This window comes from Micromys minutus, assembly GCF_963924665.1.
Source record: "Micromys minutus genome assembly, chromosome: 31".
NCBI classification, from domain to species: Eukaryota; Metazoa; Chordata; class Mammalia; order Rodentia; family Muridae; genus Micromys; species Micromys minutus.
The window spans coordinates 15,021,461-15,037,367 of record NC_137966.1 but is presented as its reverse complement, the minus strand read 5'-3'; the positions used below and the strand labels follow the sequence as shown (position 1 = coordinate 15,037,367).

Below are 15,907 nucleotides of genomic sequence, written 5' to 3'. Positions count from 1 at the left end.
GGTTCTCATTAAGATGTTACTTTATGGGGGCTCAAGGGCACGTACTGCTGTTCTAAGGACTTGAGTTCAATTCTCAACACCATGTCAGGCAGTTCGCAGTCACCCGTAAACGTCATGTCTAGGGGGATCTGACACTTTTTCTCTGTAGGCACCTACATTCACATGTGCACATCCCACAAACACTAGACTCTAACAAGATACATTGTAAAAAGACATTACTTTACTTTTCTTAATAAAAACAACAACAACAGCAACAACAACAAAGCCGAGGGCATGGCTCAGCTGCACAGCACTTGCCAGGAGTTGTATCCCTACTACTTTGAAACAAGCAATAAAATCTGACACTTTCAGTTGGCAAGGTGGTGCACACCTGCAGTTCCAGCCCTCCACAGCCAGAGAGGCAGGAGGACCAGCAGTTCCAGGCTAGCCTGGATCACCTAAGGCTTCAAAACCACTACCCCACCCCACAACAATTTTTTAAAATTAATTAAAAAGCGATTTTATGTGTGGGTGTTTTGCTTGCATGTATATCTGTGCACCACAGGCATGCCTGGTGCCCAGGGAGGCCAGAAGAGGGCATCAGATCACCTGTAACTATGGTTACAGATGGCTGTGAGCTGCCATATGGGTGCCGGGAATAGAACCTCTGGAAGAGCAGCCAGTGGTTTTAACCACTGAACCACTGAAAAATTATTCAGCACTCCTTTCCAATTTTTTTCCCCCCAGGGAAGGTTGGAAAGAAGACATAAGACCAAGAAAAAAAAAAAAAAAGTAATCGGGCTAGAGAGATGGCTCAGCAGTTAAGAGCACTGACTGCTTTCCCAGAGGTCCTGAGTTCAACTCCCAGCAACCACATGGTGGCTCACAACCATCTGTAATGGGATCTGATGCCCTCTTATGGTATCAGAGAGAGACAGTGTACCCACATTCATGAAATAAATAAATCTTTTTTTAAAAAGTAATCATCAAGGAGAAAAACGCTATAAGGAAGCTATAAGCATGCAAATACACTTAACTATTTTTTTAAACATTCATTTGTTGTGTGAGCATGCGCATGCATGTCTTCATGCACATGTGCACATGTGGAGGTCAGAGGACCAGTTGTGGGATTTCTGTTTCTTTCTGTTATGCAGATTTCAGAAACAGAACTCAGGTTCTTAGGCTTGGAGGCAATCACCCTGACACACTGAGTCATCTTGCCAGCCTGCAAATAAATTTGCAGCAAAAAGATCTTTTTAAAAATAAAACATTTGGGCTGGTGAGATGGCTCAGCAGTTAAGAGCACTGGCTGCTCTTCCAGAGGTCCTGAGTTCAATTCCCAGCTGTTGCGATTCTGTAAACCCCACCCACAGTTACCTGTCTACAGCCAGGTATACCCCACCACACAGATACCTGGAAACAGGCAGGTGTGTTCTGCCCCACAGTTACTTGGCCCTATAAAAGGGGTTACTTGCCCCCTCCTATCTCTCTTGCTCTCTTGGTCTCTTGCCCTTGCTCTCCCCGCTTTGTCTCTCCTCTCTCCATTCCCTTCCCCCTCCTCCTCTTCACTCTTCTCTCTCTGACCCTACCACCCTCTTAACTTCCTTCCCCATGCCATAAGTAAACTCTATTCTGTTCTATACCTTCATGTGGCTGGTTCCTCAGAGGGAAGGGACTCCCAACATGGGTCCCCGAGAGGCATCTCCCTTGCACCCATGCCTGGCCGCACCTCCATGGACCATATCCCCACCCCCACTATCTTCATCTTTTTCTTTTTTAGATTTATTTTATTTCTATGAGTACACTGTAGCTATCTTCAGACACACTATCTGATCCCATTACAGATGGTTGCAAGCCTCCATGTGGTTGCTGGGAATTGAACTCAGGACCTCTGGAAGAGCAGTCAGTGCTCTTAACCACTGAGCCATCTCTCCAGCCCTTCATCTTTTTCTTAACATTGGTGTCGAAACATATCTTTTCTTTTTTATATAAACATCACCAGCAACCACATGGTGGCTCACAAACATCTATAGGAGGATCTGATGCCCTCTTCAGGCAGGTATATATATACATATATATATATATACAGCAGAGCATTCATAAATTAAATAAACAAAATTTTTAAAAATTTACTAAAAAAAAAAAATAGAAGTTTTTTTGGGTGGTTGGTGGTAGGACATGCCTTTAACCCCAGTACTTAGAAAGCAGAGGCAGGCAGATCTCTGAATTCGAGGACAGCCTTGGTATACAGTCAGAGTTCTAAGATAGTCAGGGCTACACAGAGAAACCCAGTCTCCAAAAACCAAACCAAAATCCTCAAAACCCAACTAACCAAAGAAACAACGGCTTTTGGATAAGACAGGATTTTGTCAGGTAAAATAAAAGTTTTATCTGAAAGTAAGCTAGTGTTCCATAATTGAGTTAGAGAGATAAGGTCAAAAAAATTTAATTTAGTGCTTTTTTTCCTTTGGGGCTGGGACTAAAGGCACGTGCTACCCGTGTCCAACTTCTCTGTTGGATTTGTAACAACTCAGGAAAACAAGTATTACAAGAGTTAGAATTTAAGTAAGTTTGTTTTAATTTTTTTCTTTCCTTTTCTTTCTTTCTTTCTTTTACTATGTATTTAGGTATCTCTGCATGGGTACCCACTGAAGGCCAGAAGAATTTGTCAAATCCTGGGATGAAGCTGGAGTTACAAGTGGTTGTGAGCTACCCGATGCACAGGATGGGACAAGTATCAGTCCTCTGATAGATACCTGTGCTTTTTAGCTGTGTAACCTGGAACTTGCTAGACCAGGCTGGTCTTGAACTCACAGAGATCAGCCTGCCTCTGCCTTTTATTGCTTTGATGAAAGGCATGTGCCACCAAACTCAATAAAGTTGTTTTTAAATGTCACTGTATAGCTCTAGTTTAATATTTATTATCCTAGGTTATTATGGTATACTTGATACCACATGTGTATAACAAATTTTGTGCGTACTTCTGAGAGCTGAGTGTCTAAAGTTTATACCAAATTGGCCTCAAAACCATAGAAATCCGCTGGTTTATGGGACTAAAGTCATGTGCCACCATGCCTGGTGTTTCTCGTTCTTGAACTGCTTTTCTTCCCAAGGAAGTCAGAGAGTTCTCTCTCTTCTCTCTCTCTCTCTCTCTCTCTCTCTCTCTCTCTCTCTCTCTCTCTCTCTCTCAAAAGGGCTTCTCTGTGTAGCACTGGCTGTTCTGGAACTTGGCCTGTAGAGCAGGCTATCCCAGAACTCAGAGATTTGTCTGCCTCTGTTTCCTGAGTGCTAGGCTTAAAGGTATGTGTCGCCACAAGCCAGCTTTGGTCTTTATTTTTATTTTTATTTTCATCATCACCAGGACAGCTTCCCTTTCACCCTGTAACACACACACACACACACACACACACACACACACAGAGAGAGAGAGAGAGAGAGAGAGAGAGAGAGAGAGAGAGAGAGAGGGAGAGAATGAATAGTTGTAATCATCCACTTACTATATTGTTTTCAATTTATGTCCCTGGGATACCTGGATTTTTTTTCTGAAGGGAAATGGATCTGGGGGAGAGGGGGAGATGGTGGTGCAAGGGGAGGGGAAATTTTAAACAGGGAAAATAGAAAAAAATTGATGTGGCTTGAATTTTTATTATTGTCTCTGTTTAATAACTCAATTAAATTTTTCTGAAAGGAAACCAGGGATGGTGGCATACTCTCAAGCAGGGGGATTAGGAGTTTGAGAGAAGGTTAATTGTGAGCACATGCCTTTAATCACATAAAGACTGTCTCAAAGGAAAAAAAAAACAAATTGGAAGAGGAGGAGGGAATAAAAGACCTATGGAATAGTCTGAGGTTCATAGAGAAAGCCTAATACAAAATTTTAAAAAAAGTGTTTTCTCACCTGTAGACACAAGTGGTAGAATCTCAGATTCCCAGGCTAAACATTCCAACAGAACCAACCCTGAGCTCCAGAGGAAGGCAGTTTTAGCTAGGAAATACATTTGCCTGGGTTGTGACATTGGGTTGAAGATCCTGTCTTGCTGTCACTCATGGGTGATGGACATGGTAAATTTTGCCCAGGAGATGGGAACAAGAGGCCATGATATCCTGCAGGTTGTGCTTAGGGTTTAGAAAGCTGAGGAGAGAGCTGAGGGTCTCTGCACCCTCTCCATAGGGTGGATCTCTAACTGTGCAGTCTTAACTGAACCAACCCTGCAGGCCAGGGGAGGGCGCTAAAGGCCTGACAAAGAGACAGGTCAGACTTTCACCCTGAGTCCCAGGCTGGTACCAATTTTCAGGTCTCATACCTTAGGCTTCTGGAAACCCAGTGTCCCTCCCTGTAAGCCTTGGACTCTTGGCCCCGCTGTGGTGCAGTGTGGGCGGGGAAGGAGCCTGGGAGCTGCGGTTCAAGTCAGAAATGTCCATCATCTGGTTAATCTATGTGGATCTTTCTCCTCCTCAGGTTCCATCAAATCAAAGTATGATTCTATCAAAGTTCACCCAGAGCAACCAGTGAGCTCCTTGGCTGACTAAAGGCATGAAAACTCACCTACAGAGGCAGGTGACTCTGAAGCGATGTCAAGGACGATGGCTTCCCCATAGCCCTTCACTGAGAGCAGGTGGGGCGGGGAGGGGAGTGTCTTGTGCACAGAGAGTCATGGGTAGAATTTCTGAGATTCTCTCCAGGCTGTTGGGGTAGCCTCGATCAAAGTATTTGCGGGTGTTCCTATGCTTCCAATAAGCTTGGCTTCTCTATCTTCCCTGAAGGGCTCCTGTCGCCCAGGAAAGAGCTGGAGGACTCTTTTACAGCTTAGAACCGAAGAAGGCGGAAGAAGGCAGTTGAAATCATCTGCCTCCTCAAAGACAGTCAGAGCCTGACAGCCCCTGTGTTGTTGTCTGAGCACATTCCAACCCCCCTCTATCCCAGCAGCTTCTCCGATTGTTTTCCAGGGGATGATGTGCTAATGAGTGTCGGGGGGGGGGGGGGGGGGGGAACGACAGAGTCAAAGCACTGTGGGAGCTGGCTGGTTGGCTGAAAGGCTCCAGGGACTCCGGTCTTGTCCCTTCCTGTCACTGGTGCTACCACTGATCTAACTCGGTGAAGTGAGCCATTACATGGCAAGAAATGGGGCTGGGGGGTAGGCTTAGTCGTTAAGAGCACTTGTTGCTTTTGCAGAGAACTTGAGTTCAGTTTCCAACACCAACATGGTACCCTACAACCATTTTTAACTCCAGTACTGGGGGGGGGGGTGTCTTACAACCTCTTCTGGTCTCCTCAGGCCCTGCGCTCAAGTAGTATTTACTCACACAGATGGACACATACAAGATACGTAATTAAAAATTTTGTTTGCTTGTTTGTTTGTGTTTTTGAGGCAGGGTCTCACACTGTAGGCCTGGTTGTCCTGGAATTCATTATATTGACCAAGGTAGCTTTGAACTCTGCCAGCCTCAACCTCCTGCGTGCTGAAATTAAAGATGTGTACCACCAGGCCAAGAAGAATAAAATAAAACTTTTATTTAAAAAAAATGGCAAAAAAAAAAAAAAAAAAAGAGTATGATTCCAGTAACAAGGTCTCCAGAGAAACCAAACTATTAAACATAACAGTAGATTAACGGAGGAGGGGCGTGGTGTTGGCACTGGCTGATGCTTGGGACCCTGTTCTTGGCTCCAGGCTCACAGACTGGAAGTCAGGATGCTCGGATGTTTTTCTCATTGTGGCTCCTCCCATTGTCTGATTCTTTCCCTTACCGAGTGCCCTCCCGTTTGTTCATTTGGTTGCCGTTTAAAAGACTGACTTTAAAAACAAGCAAACAAACCTGAATCTACCCTGTATTGTTCCAAGGTTTGGCTGTGCCTGAAGTCAATGTAAACGTTTGTATATCGGTGTTTGTTCCCTGGTACAGGTGTGAGTGAAAGTCTGGCCTCACTTTGTCCTCTCTGGCCACTAGGAATGTCTGTTCCCTTGGTCCTTTAAATTACATTTCTTTCTTCCTTCCTAATGTGTGTTCTTTCTTTGTTTCTTTCCTCTTTCTTTTTGGTTCAGCCTTACATTGTTTCCCAGGCTGGCCTTTGGTTTGCACAGCCCTGTGCCATGAGCCTATATATCTCTGGCTGGTTTTTCCCATTTTCTTGGAAGAGATTTTTCTGATGAGTGTAAGATTTTGAAAGATTTGCGTTGACTAGTTATTTTTGATGCTTGAGTCAGAGCGGGAGTTTATTATGCAAAAGTCTTACCGTAGATTTAAGAAGGGGGTGTTGGCAGGGAAAAGGAAGGTGCTAGAAGGTGCTAGGAAGCTGATGAGGCAAGTAGCGCCTGGCTACTCCAGAGAGAGCAAACTGTCAGCCTCTTTTCCTATGATAGCATATATATTGGGACTTAAAAAATACAGTCAATATTTATATTTTATTCTGAGCTTGTTTTAATGAGTTAACTAACTTGGTTATTGTTGTGGTACTGGGGCTGGAGTCTAGAGACAGTCTGGAGCACGTTAGGCAAATACTCTACCATTGAGGGACATCCTCAGCCCAGTATTTGTCTTCTAGCTGTTTGCATCTGTTCCCTCTGTACTCAGTAGAATAACTGGTGACTCAGACTCGCCTGCTCTTGTCTTAGAATTACATGACACCCTTCAGTCATTTGCTATGCTCACACACTCTCTCTTTTGAAACCTTTTAGATCTCTGTCTACATGTTCCCTACTCAGATAAAGCATCTATCAACCTTCCAGCCCATCTTCACACTTCCTCTCACAAATCCATCCCAGCTAACATCACAACTGTTAGTTCTGGGTCACCCCAGATACTTTTTCTGCTCTAGGCAAGTGTTATCTCTTAAAGCTAAACCTTTGCCATGACCTTTGGTCTCCTTTGCTATCTGTTTCTGCAACTGTCTTTCCTTTTGTTACAGATGTTTGTCTCTGTATCCTTTTGATAACATAACAAATGTTATCTTGTTGCAGGTCTCACAAGTCCCAGGCCTAAGAATACATTCACCCTGCCTCATCTTTTCCTCAGAGAAGTGTTCCTGATTCTAAGTCATTTCTTTCCCTGGCTTAAAAATATTACTTTGTGGTCAGTCTGCACCTACTGTTTGGTGTTCGAAAAAAAATCAGTGGGTTTTTATCAAAATGTGAGGCTAGGCTATGGGTGGTGGTGCATATCTGTAATCCCTACACTTAAGAGACCGAGGCAGGGTGGTTGAAGGTTCAAAGTTAGCCTGGGTTACATAGTGAGACCTGATCTTCAAAAGAAGCAGTGGAACACTATTTACATGGGTCTGCACTTGAGTCAGCCAGAAGCCAAGGCTAAGGCAGGGATCAGCCAGGAGCAGGGTATTTGAGAAGAGGCAGAGAAAGGACAGTAGAGTATGCGCTTCCAAGGAGGTCCCTGGAGCTTGATTGGCAATGGGCTCTGGAAGCCAGCAGCATGTGCTCCCGAGTCCCCATTCTGGGGGACAGAGACAGCTGCTGCTGTGGTCACTTAAAGAGATACCTGTTCTGCTCTGGTTAGCAGCAACGCCAGCAGACCTAGGTGCTAGGCCTGGACGTGGATCCTAGCCACGCAGAGGTACTAAAGAGTGAGGTCAGAGAGGTCTCTGTGGAATGGCTCAGCTGATAATGACACTTACTGCCCAGGTTTGACAACCCAGAGTTTCATATCGGAAACGGAGGAAACCAATGTCTAATCTCCAGACGTAAGCCCGTTGCACATGTGAGTCTGTGCCCACACACAGAAGCACATCATATGTGCGCGGAAACAATAACAGAAATAAATAAGCCTGACTTTGAAGGTGTCAATGGGATTTTTTGCAAGTGTGTGTGTGTGTGTGTGTGTGTGTGAGCTCCAAAGGGAGGTTGTATTGAGATGACAGGGGTTTCTGAATCCATTTTAGGGGGCTAAGTCTGTGAGGAGTGTGGGTTCCAAGGCCAGATACCCCACCTGATATGTGGATTTTTGGAAAATAGGCCTGTGCGAGCATGAATCTGAAATGAAAATGCCTATTAACATTTATGATGGCAAGAATCTAGACATAACCCACACCTTCCTCAGTTAGAAGGGTAATCCCTTCCTCCCTCCCCTCCCCCCTCCTTTCCTTCCTGTGTACATTTCTTTTTTTGTTCTTTTGTAAGATTTATTTATTTATTATATATAAGTACACTGTAGCTGTCTTCAGACATACAAGGAGAGGGCATCAGATCCCATTATAGATCCCATGTAGTTGCTGGGAATTGAACTCAGGACCTCTGGAAGAATAGTCAATGCTCTTAACCACTGAGCCATCTCTCCAGCCCATGCATTTCTTTTTTAAAAGATTAACTTATTATTATATGTGAATGTTTTTCTACATGTATGTATGTACACCACATACATACCTGGTGTCACGGAGGCCAGTAGAGATTGTCAGATACCTTGGAAATGCACTTACAGATGGTTGTGAGCTACTGTGTGGATACTGAGAACTGATCCTCTATCCTCTGAAAGAGCAACTTCTTCTTTTTTAAAAAATTTTATTGATTCTTTTGGAGTTTTATATCACGCACCCCAATCTCACACATCTCCTCCTCCCCTCCTCTCTGCCCTTCCATCCTCTCCTGAAAAAGAAAATTAAAAAAACAAACAAACACAAAACACAACATAAGAAAAATTTCATCATGGAAGCTGTAGTTTGTAGGAACCAAGGGGCTCTGCATGTTCAGTGAGGAGCAGGACCTAGTGTGGTGTAAAGTATGCACCCCCCAAATCCACCCAAGACTTTATAACATGAGCACATTTAGACCAGGGGGTCTCCTATGTGATGATCAAGGGAAAGTAAGATCATTAGGGTAGACCCAGAGTAATGAGGCCACAGATGGGAAGAGATACATCGGTGTGAGGACACAGGAAGAAAGTGACGTCTGCAGACCTAGGACCCCAGGGGTAGCCAGCTCTGCTCACAGATCTATCTTGGCACCTAACATTAGTGACTGAAGGAATCTCCATGTGTGAGCCATCGTCTTTCTTGGTCTCCTGAGCTGAGAAGGAAGAGCCCTGCTGGTCTTGTCCTCACAAATCTTGAAAGCACTTGGAAAAGAGGGTTCCCGATGAGCTAAGCTCTCCCCAAAAGAACTCAGATGGATTTGGAGGGTGAGTTTGTTTGGTTCTGAGACAGGATGGTCTTGAAATCTAGGTTGCCCTCCTACCTCAGCCTTCCAAGTGATGAGATTACCGAGATGTGCCATCATGTTCTGGGACGTGAGACTTCTTGTTTCCTTAATCTTTCTCTTTCTCTCTCTTTCTCTGCACCCCCCCACTCCCCCCCCCCAAGAGCATTAAGGAGGCAGAGGCAGGCAGATCTCTGTGAGTTCAAGGCCAACCTGGTCTACAAAGTAAGTTCCAGGACAACCATGCTTACACAGAAAAACCTGTCTTGAAACACATGCACACACAGACAGACACAAAGGGAGGGGGGAGGTGTGTGAGATTGGGGTGTGTGATATAAAACTCCCAAAGAATCGATTAGAACACATGCTGTTCTTTGCTTCTGCAACAGGCCGCTGCTGTGCATATCATATGTGCCTCAGTGCACATCCTCAGCAAAACGCCCTGTTTGGTAAGCCTCAGATGTTTCTAGCCACACTTCCAAGCCTGCTCCAACCAGCCGAGGAAAGGCTGCAGGATCAAGGGGGAAGCAGAGTTCTTCCTTCAGGGACCCATCTGCTGCCTGTGGCTCCATAGGTGTATCTTGACCTCAAAGAAGCTTTGTAGTTCAAGAACCTTAACAGAGGTGGCAGACAGGTTCAGGGGATGCTTATTATGATTTAGGGGTGTATAGGTATAAGCCTCTCTAGATTTTGGGGAGTTCCCCTATGGTCTTGGTAAAGCAGGACCTCTTTATTTCCTCTCCAAGCCTCGATGCTCTCACAAACTGGTTCAGCCACTGGGATATGGACCTCCATGGCTGGCTAGGTGGCCCCCAGAAAGTAACCGTGACAGCTCGTGTCTTCCACATTTCCATATGCATGTCGTTATAGGGGGTGGCCATGGCCCCTCGAATCCATTTTGTGCTCCCACAAGTCTGCAGTGCTTGGAAGACTCCCTCAAAATGACACTTAACACCTCTGCAAGCACAGCCCAGATCTGGGGGCATCATCAGCTTCAGGGGCAGTGACTGTAGCCAAGGACAGAAGGAGAGCATGCCAGAGTCTCTTCTGCTGTGCCTTGGATGTGGGGCTGCAGACTATTCTCTCCACATCATTTTTGTTTTTCTCTTTTTGAATATTTCTTTTGCAGCCTGACCCATCTACTGCAGGGCATGCTTTCAAGTTCGGCATGCCTGCACAGCCCGCTCTGCCTGTCTGGGGGGCAGTGAACTTGCTCTGACTGGTCAAGTCACATCAGTCCCAAGAAAAGACCATGTGTGGTCACAACATGGCCCTCTGAAGTACAGATGTTGCATTCTGAGCCCACACCCTGTGAAAGAAAGATAAATGGGACCCTGGCAGGCCTCAAGGGCAGACAGTGGATTGAGTACAGCTGTTCCAATCCATTAGCACCTCGGCCCTCAGGTGTCCTGGCTGTGGAAGCCAGTGTTTGGTACCAGAAATCTCCAAATTAGCATTACATACTTGGGGATGCTGTGGCTTCTGTTCCTCACTCTCCCCTGTCTGGGGAGCACAATGCCTCTGACTCCTGGTGAGTCCTAATTCGGATCCGGATCCTTTAGGTTGTCCCAGGCTCAGAGTTCTGCTCCAGATACCCTGGGGCTATGCCAGACTGTCGATTTGTCAGAAATCTCACTGATACCTGAGCTTTGGAATTCCCTGCCTGGTGTCTGATGACTCTACTTGCTTCCACAGACCTCGGCCCAGGACAGGCATTGGTAGGTATTGTCGGGGGCTGCCCAGTCTCAGTCAGCCGGTTCCCATGGCAGGTCAGCCTGAGGTTCTACAACATGTGAAACACAGCAAATGGGAACATATCTGTGGGGGCTCCCTTATTTACCCTCAGGGGGTGCTGACTGCTGCCCACTGTATACAGCCATGAGTGGGGTCCCACATTCCCTTGGTTGAGAGCAGATGGACGTTGGGAGGTGGGTGGCACTTGGTGGGCAAGGGTTTCCTGTGGGAGGCAGGATTTCTGGGACCCTCCTGATTCCCACAATTCTTCTGACTGATCCCTATGTCTCTGCTGGGATTGATTTTCCCTGCTCTTCAGCCCCTCTGAGGGGTTCATTGTCCTGTCTCCCAGGAAAGAGATAGAGGCCCATGACTTTAGAGTTCAAGTTGGACAGCTGAGGCTCTATGAAAACGACCAGCTGATGAAAGTGGCCAAGATCATCTGCCACCCCAAGTTTAGTGAGAAGCTGTCCGCCTTCGGGGGTGCAGACATTGCTCTGCTGAAACTGGACACCCGAGTTGTGCTGTCTGAGTGTGTCCACCCTGTTTCTCTCCCTGCTGCCTCCCAGCGAATCTCCTCCAAGAAGACCTGCTGGGTGGCTGACGGGGGTGTCATCGAGGACAGCAGTGGGTGTTGGGGAGACCTCGTGTCCTTTGTCAGCACTGGTGGGAAGAGGCAGAAGCCCCCAGCTTTGGTTCTCACTGGCTTTTCTCCACAGGGCCACTGCCCCGACCCTACCACCTGAGGGAAGTGGAAGTCCCCACTGTGGAAAAGAAGTACCAGACCAATTCTTCCATGGACGGCACTACCAGGATCATCAAAGATGACACGCTTTGTGCTGGGATGGAGGACCGGGACTCTTGCCAGGTAACAGCCTAACCCATCTTCTCTCCTCTGTCCCTTATTTGCCCAGGACACTGGCACCCACTTGGCTTGGCATTGTGGGTGTGCTGATTCCTGTCTTTTTTTCACAGTTTGACTCTGGGGGGGGCCCTTGGTGTGCAGGTGTAGCTGCTCCTGGGTCCAGGTGGGTGTGGTCAGCTGGGGCAGAGGCTGTGGCCTTCCCGGCTTCCCTGGTGTATACACCTGAGTGATGAGCTACGTGTCCTGGATTCATTTCTATGTCCCCAAGTTTCTGGAACCTTCGATGGGGCCAGATGGGATTCATACAACAGAGGAGACCCAAGCCATTCATATTGATCCATTCGCCCCTCCTTCCGGCCCAACCTTGTTTTCTTTTTTTCTTTCTTTCTTTTTTTTTTTAATAATTTTATTCATTTATTTATTATATATAAATACACTGTTGCTGTCTTCAGACACACCAGAAGAGGGCATCAGATCCCATTACAGATGGTTGTGAGCCACCATGTGGTTGCTGGGACTTGAACTCAGGACCTCTGGAAGAGCAGTCGGTGCTCTTAACCACTGAGCCATCTCTCCAGCCCGCCAACCTTGTTTTCTTAAACCTTCCTGTCCCATGGTAGTGAAACTACCTTGTGCTCCTGGTCTGGAGTCTCTGGTGTCCCATAATTCTGGGAGTGTGTGTGTTGGGGGGACTAAGACCACATCTCAAAAGTAGCTGGGCAGCCTATATCCCCTCCTTACCATGTTTCTCATTAAATGATGGCTTATCTAACTGATGTTTGTATGGACTTTGAATCCAGAGCTTGGCGTTAAGGGTGGGACTGAGCTGGCAGAGTAGGGTATCCCCTATGAGTGTCCCTGAGCCCTTGGTGGTGTGAAGGGGAGGTACTCAGTCACTAAGTTAGCACACTTATTTTGTGGAGCCCAGCCCCCCCCCCAACATGGATAGTTCTGGGCTGTTCCCACTTACCTGCCTATACAGACTCCAGAAATAATAGTCTGGGGGTCAAATTTGGGGGACTCTCCAATACTTCAGCCTTTGAATAGTGGTGTCAATCAAAATGCCCCTCTCTGAAACCACATGACCATTCAAATGCTAAATGATAGTTTTTCCATTTTTCTTCTTTCTTTCTTTCTTTCTTCCTCTCTTTTTTTGCTGTGCTTGCATGAACATGTATACATGTTCACATGTGTGTGCATGTGTGTGTGCATGTGGAAGCTGGAGGTAGACAGCTTCTTCCCTTCTACTTTCTATTACTTTCTATTTACTAAGGCAGGGTCCCTGGATGAACCCAGAGCTTGCCCATTCAGCTAGCTTAGCTGGCCCGCTTGCCCCAGGAAACACGCCCCCCCATCTCTATTTCTTGTGGGGACTTTGGTTGGATTCCCACATCCACCTGGCTTTTCATATGGCTTCTAGGGATCTGAACTCCAGTCTTTCCGCTTGCACAGATCTTTATCCACTGAGCCATCTCCCTAGCCCATTTTGTTTTCTTTAATTTTTTTAAAAGATTAATTTATTTATTTTATATATGTGAGTGCACTGTAGCTGCAGAAAAGGACATCAGGTCCCATTACAGATGGTTGTGAGCCACCATGTGGTTGCTTGCAACTGAACTCAGGACCTCTGGAAGAGCAGTCAGTGCTCTTAACCACTGAGTCATCTCTCCAGCCCACCCATTTTTTTTTTTTTTTTTTTTTTTGACAGAGGGTCATATATAGCCCAGACTGGCCTGGAACTTAAAAAATAGCTGAGGATCACCTTGAACTTTGACCCTCCTGTTTCTGCTTCCCAAGGACTGGAATTACAGGTTTTATAGATATGCACTACCATACCCCATTATGAGGTTACACCCAGGGCTTAGTGAATGCTAGACAAGAGCTCTACCAACTGAGCTACAGTTCTCAGGTAGATGATGATGATGATGATGATGATGATGATGAAATCGTCTGCCTGTACCTTGAGGCCCTTATGCCTCCTTACATCTCATCCCAGCTGAATGTCATTAGAGGAGGCAAGCTTTTCAGGGCCCCACAAATGTGTCTGCCAGCCAGTGCCTAGGAAAGAGCCCCCTCTTGCCACTGATGGTGGCTTTGCCATGAGTCTTGACATTCTAATATCTATCTCAGAAACATTAGGAGGGGATTATAACTGGGACTCCAAAGAGCTTACTTGAACATCTGACATGTAGGAATACAGGGGGAAGGTACAACTGTATCTAGTAGGTGGGCCCTCTCCAAAATCTACCTGAGGACACCTAGATTCAGACCAGCAGATTGAAAGACCAGGTGTGTATAAATTACAATATCCACAATGCTGGGTGGAGTGGCCTCAGGGGACTGAAGTAGGAAGTCTTTAAGCTGCAAGCAAGTTGAATCAGAGAGTTGAGTCATCTTGGTTCCTGGGATGGCTAGGGACCAAATAGGAAGCAATTCTCTGTTAGGTGAGTTAGTGAAGCTGGTCATGAGGGACCACTCTGTCTGATCTCCCTGGAGAAGGAAATCCACAGAGAGTGGGCTGGTGGCTGCTATGGGGTTGGGTAGGGGAGCCGGGATAGGAGGTGAGCATTTAAGGGCACGTATATTTTCAAAGTGAAGGAGATGCTGTAACACGGGGTGTGGGAATGGCTTGCACTCTAGGCATGGGCTGAAACCCACACAACTACACTCTCTGTGTTTTGTTTTTGAGATAGGGTTTTACTCTGTAGCCCAGGCTAACCTTGAACTCTAAGAAACCCCCATGCCTTAGCCTCCCAAGTGTGTTAGTATTGCAGGCATGCACTGTCATGATGGGCCAGACTCTTTAAGTGGGTGAATTGTACGGTGTGGAAATCACATTTCAGCAAAGCTGTCAGAAATAATAAACTGAAAACAATTACTTTTTTTTTTTTTTTTTGAGACAGGGTCTAATTATGTAGCTCTGGCTGTCTTGGAACTCACTATGTAGACTGGTCTCAGACTGACAGAGACCTGCCTACTTGAATACTTCGTTTAAAAAGCCCACCACCACTCCTGATCATTAGCAGAGGTCTTCCCTGACTGTGAAGTTCAGGGCTGGGCATGAGACCCAGGTGGCTTATGAGTTCTGTCAAGAGCATTCTGGGCCCAGAGCAGGGAGATACAGAGGTTCATATTTTGAGTGTTGTCTTGGTTTTAGGAAAACTCCACCAAGCCCAACCCAGTTCCCCCCCCAGGACAAAGAGAGGTGTTGGGGTGGGGGGTGCCCAGTGGGATGAACTGCAGTACTTGGCACCTGTAGTGGCTGAGGCCTTTCACTTCCTAGAGCCCTGCTCCCCCTGCAGATGTTCCAGCTGTTGTTCCTGGCTCTTTCCTACCTGGAAAGCTCGATGTTCATGGCCTCTGGTAAGTCCTGACTCTACAAAAATACTAACAACAGCACTAAAGCTATTTTGAAAAGTATGATCAGGTTTCTCTGATTCCTAGCATTGTCTTTTGAAGCAGAAGTCAGGTGATTTCAGCAGCCAGTAGCTGCAGGAAAGCCCAGTACAGCATGACAGGACCCCATCCTTTTCCCTTTAAAACTAAAAAGTTAGGGGCTGGAGAGATGGCTCAGCGGTTAAGAGCACTGACTGCTCTTCCAGAGGTCCTGAGTTCAAATCCCAGCAACCATGTGGTGGCTCACAACCATCTCCACAATGCCCTTGAGTTGTTTTGCTTACCCAGATACTGTCATGTGGTTTTTCTTGTATAAAATCCTTAGTGGAGTTGACTTGTACTAGACACTTGACACATGATCAAAAGTGTAGGATCATCAAATATTCATATTTTTTATTACATACTGTAAAACTTGTGTTTATGATAAGAAATTAAAATATTTCTATTTTCTCCTACCTTTATACAAATGTTTTGATTCTCCAACTTGGAGGAACGTTTGTTTACACTAAAGCCCTAAAAGGGCCAATTCCCTCCCCTTTTCTTCCTTCCTGCTGATTCTTTTAAAACTAGCCAATCATGAAGACTGTGAGGTTGAACCCTAGCCAATGGGGAAAGGAGACAGTCCATATGGGAGCTAGACTAAAACCCAACCATCCTTCTTGTCCCTGCGGGTTCACACTTCAGTTGGCATGGCGGTCTCTGTGCCCTGAACTTATTTCTAACAAAAGGGAGGCAGAGCATGCCCTGGTCTTCTATGCCCATGGCTCAGGCTGGTTCTGACCTGCTTCACCATCTC

The 15,907-nt window shown here is 46.2% G+C and overlaps 1 pseudogene across 1 annotated transcript; it reads left to right on the top strand.

Moving 5' to 3' along the window:
• The first annotated feature begins 10,586 nt into the window (after window positions 1-10,586).
• On the top strand, window positions 10,587-12,082 carry LOC308440086 (mastin-like; annotated as a pseudogene). Its single transcript has 5 exons — window positions 10,587-10,647; window positions 10,812-10,994; window positions 11,203-11,477; window positions 11,570-11,718; window positions 11,826-12,082. The product of its transcript is annotated as a mastin-like (transcript).
• Window positions 12,083-15,907: the final 3,825 nt, after the last annotated feature.